Source organism: Belonocnema kinseyi, chromosome 7 (assembly GCF_010883055.1).
Source record: "Belonocnema kinseyi isolate 2016_QV_RU_SX_M_011 chromosome 7, B_treatae_v1, whole genome shotgun sequence".
In the NCBI taxonomy this organism is placed as follows: domain Eukaryota; kingdom Metazoa; phylum Arthropoda; class Insecta; order Hymenoptera; family Cynipidae; genus Belonocnema; species Belonocnema kinseyi.
This window is the reverse complement of record NC_046663.1, coordinates 139,714,953-139,719,378: the sequence shown is the minus strand read 5'-3', so window position 1 is coordinate 139,719,378 and position 4,426 is coordinate 139,714,953.

Below are 4,426 nucleotides of genomic sequence, written 5' to 3'. Positions count from 1 at the left end.
GATTTTGTGTTGAAAATTGAACTGTTTAATTTGTATTTTTAATGATTGAAAATTAATCTTAGTAGAAAAATTCATTTTTTGCTTTACAAATGTAAGTTGTTTTAAAAAAATAAGTACAGTTCAGTCGAAATGCTAATTATAACTTTTGTGTTATGAAAGGTATGAATGTTGATTTAGAAAACAAATGGGACATAACGTAAGTTAATTATTTCTTTTACACAAAACCTGGAAGACTTGGCAGGGTCATTGCATTTTTTTAAATGTTGTGGAGAAAGTGGAAAAATCATGTAATCTTGCAAATAATTACAGGGTTTTTTTAATTGAGAGATTAATATCATAGGCTATTAATCACAGTCTTATTAATTGTTTTAGTAAGCCATGGCAATAAATGGTGGAAAATTAAAATCCTTATTGGAAATGTGTTTTTTTTTTTGTTTGTTTAAAATTCAAGTACATATTTGTTAAATTAGCTGTTTTTTGGTAGAAAATAAAGCTTTTATGAAAATTCCTTTTTTGTATTGAAAATTCAAATATTTGGTTAAAAATTAATTTTTATATTTAAAATTTTTTATTGAAAATTGAAGTATTTACGAAAACAATCTTTTGGTTCAAACTGTAACTATTCTATGTTTTCTATTGGTTTAAGATTAATCTTCTTAGTTGAGTATCCTTTTTTATAGAATATTTAACTATTTCTTGAAAATTCGTCGTTTTATAAATATATTATAAATATTAGGAAATCTTTTAAGCTTCTAAAATATTTTTAATCACTTCAACACTTCTAAATTCTTCAACACCCAAATTTTTCTTACAATTTTTGAGTCCTAAAAAATTAAAAAATTGCCGAAGATATTATGCATTCTTTCTCAGAATTTTTAGAAATCTTTTAAAATTTTCTCTAACAATTTATTTAAAAAAACAAGAAATCTTTTCAAGTTTTTTGTATGAATATGATTTTAGTGGATGTTTTCAGTTTGCTATTTGCTGAGATGCCAACAAATATTGACCGAAATATAATTTTTTTAAGATTTCGAAAGAAAAAGCTTTTCAAGGATTTTGAAAGATTTGAAGAAATTTCCGAAAAAGTAAATATGAGTTATCGCCTGTATGCTTGGACTGGTGTCATTTTTATATGACGGTTGCTGACAGTAGGACCATGCGGTGGTTGTTTAATCTTTTTATTCAAATTTTCATATACAATATTTCCTAAATTCATATAATTTAATGTAATATTTAATATATTACAGACAATTGAAAATTCTTAAATCAGAAAAGTCCGGAACAATAAAATTCCTGATAGCTTCTAAGGTTAATGAATTTAAAATTGAACGAATATAAACATTAGTAAAATTGTGTAAGTATTAAAAAACTAATTTTAATTAAATTTTTTTTTTTAAATGGAACATTTTTTTAATTCGTTGTTTTTTTTTTTGTAAAATTTTTTAGTTCAAACTTGAACTATTCTATCTATTTTGTTATTGGTTTAAATTTAATCTTCATAATTGACAATTCTTTATTTATAGAATATTTATTTTTCAACGCCCAAATTTTTCTTAAAATTTTTAATTCTTAAAAAATTACCGAAGATATTTTGGATTTTTCCCAGCATTTTTAGAAATCTTTTCCAATTTTCATATGAATCTGAAGAATATTCTTTTATTACCTTTAAAAATTGTCAAAAATGTTTTAAATTTGTTCGAAAACCTGAATGATTGCATTCTGCATGATTATAATTATAGTGGATGTTTTCAGTTTGTTATTTGCTGTGAGGCCAACAAATGTTGAGCGAAATATAGATTTTTTAAGATTTCGAAAGAAAAAGTTTGTGAAGAATTTTGAAAGATTTGAACAGGATAAAAAAGTTTTCTTAAGTTTCCTTAGAAAATGTAAAATTTTTTTTATTTTTAAAGTTAATTGAAAGAGAATATTTAAAAAGATTTCAAGATTTTTTAAGAAAATGATCAAATTTATCAACAAATAATTTTGAGCGAATATTTTACAACTTTTTAAAACATTTAAAAAAATTGTAAAAAAAGATTCTGGAAAATTTTAAGGTAATTTTTATAATTTTGCACAATGGAAAAAATAAGAAAAATTATAATTTATTAAAAACATTATTTTGAAACTTTCACAAATAATTTTAATATTGAGAAGACTTTTAAGAGATAAAAGAAAATTTAGATTTTTGAATAATTTCAAATAAAACTTTACATTCTTTTTAAAATTTGTAAAGGTTTTAAGAAATTAAAGATTTTTGGGTTAAGATTCCAGGGAAAGTTTAAATTTTTTAATTTTGGAAAAATATGTTTTAACGAAAATTTAAAAATGTTTTGAAAATCTTTAAAACATAAAAAATGCGTCGACTCAAGAATCCGGTAAAACAAAAGTATGAACACTTAAAAATTTCTGAAAAAATACATTCAACACACCACCCAGTTCACGGTCGTGAGACGTGGCCATAGGAGTGATTTATCGCATATATTCTGGGAGCTGGTGTTATTTTTAGATGACGGTTGCTAACAGTAGGACCATGCAGTGGTTGTTTGATCTTTTTTTTTTTTAATTTTTATATACAATATTTCCTGAATTCATATAATACGATATAATATTTTGTATATTTCAAACAATTTAAAATTATTAAATGAAGAAAAATTCAGAAAATTTTTATGCATTTTTTTTATTTTGCAGGATACACACAATCTTAGGAAAAATTATAGTCAGCTTGAAAGATATTTGGGACTTTAAGATATGAACAAATAATTATTCGAAAAACTATGCATGTTTTTAAATATTGTTCATCTCTTCAAAAATTCTGAAATTCCTAAATAATTTTTAAAATAGAAAATTACATTTTTATAATGACCTTCAAAACTTAGAGACTTTTCAAATCATTCATTTTTCCTAAAAAATCTTTTAATTGTCCTAAGATCTTCTAGATTTTGTTTTGTGTGTTTTAAAATCAAAACTCAATTATTTAATAAATTAAGATATTCTAAGTTTTTTGCCAATTATGTATTTCATTTTTCTTACCTCTTTTGAAGCTTGAATAAGTTTACAAATTGTATACTGCGATACCAAAATTTTAAAAACAGAGTTATTTCCTATAATATTATGAAACCCATTTGTAATTAAAATTTGCTTTTTAATCCATAATGTTTAGAAACAGTTGGAAAACATTTGATCATAAAATAAAATTACTTAATTGAAAATTTTCGATTACACAATTTATGTTGCGGTAAACTCGTAATATTTATTAATAGGCATAATTACAAACAGTTAACTTAAATAGTCTTTTTTTTAAGTGACTAGCAAAGTTCTTAGAAATTAAAAAAATCAACTGCAAGAATAAAATACGAACATACATATCTTATTTTTTCCATATATACCTTTGTCTATCAAATCATTAATATCCAGGGGTAAGCTGGGACTATTCACCCTGTTAATAACAGTTAATCTGCATAAATATATTAAATTGTATGCATGTTTTTAAACAAATCTTATATTAAATTAACGCAAATAATTAAAAATTCCTTGGAACATTTTTAAATACTCCCAAATATTGCAATTCCTTCAAAATATTTTGACACAACTTAAACTTTTTTTTAAAGTTTTTTAGGTACTTTTGAAATTTGTATAATTCTTTAAAATTCCTTCAAATAATAAAAATAAGTTGAAAATTCCTCGACATCTTTTAAAACATCCTTAAATATTCAAAATCTTTTGAAATGTTTTGAAATCTCTTGAAACTTTTTAAAGCTCTTGAAAATATTTTGAAATTTTAAAAATACCATGAAATATATCAAATCCTTTAAAATCTCAAATTAAATTACTGTAATCATTTGAAAATTCCTTGGAATCTTTTTAAATTCTCTCAAATTTGTCAAATCCTTTAAAATCTTTTGAAATACCTAGAACTTTTTTTAAAGATTTCTAAAGAATTTTGAATTTTTCTAAATAACCCTGCTACAAAATTTTTAATTTTTTGAAATTCCTTTAAATTATAAAAACAAATTGAAAACACCCTGACATCTTTTAAAACATCCTCAAATATTTAAAATCCTTAAAAATCTTTTGAAATCTCTGCAAATTTTGTAAAGCTTCAGATTGAAATTTAAAAAAAAAAGGAAAATTTCCAACATGTTAAATATTGAAATGTTTGTAGATTATAGTTTTAAAAATGGGATCAATAAAAATTCAAAGCTTTCGAAATCTAATTTTCAAACAATTTCAACTATTTAGTAAGACTAATTTTCAACTTGATGGGATTTAAGTCTTCAAATTTTGAATTGTAAACTTGAAAGTTGATTTATGAAAAATTAATAATCATGAATTAATTGAAAGCGTTCAAAATTTAAAGTTACGCTTTTCAATTAGGCAATCTCTAAATGAAATTATTTCAGACCGAAATTTAGAGAACAGAAAAATT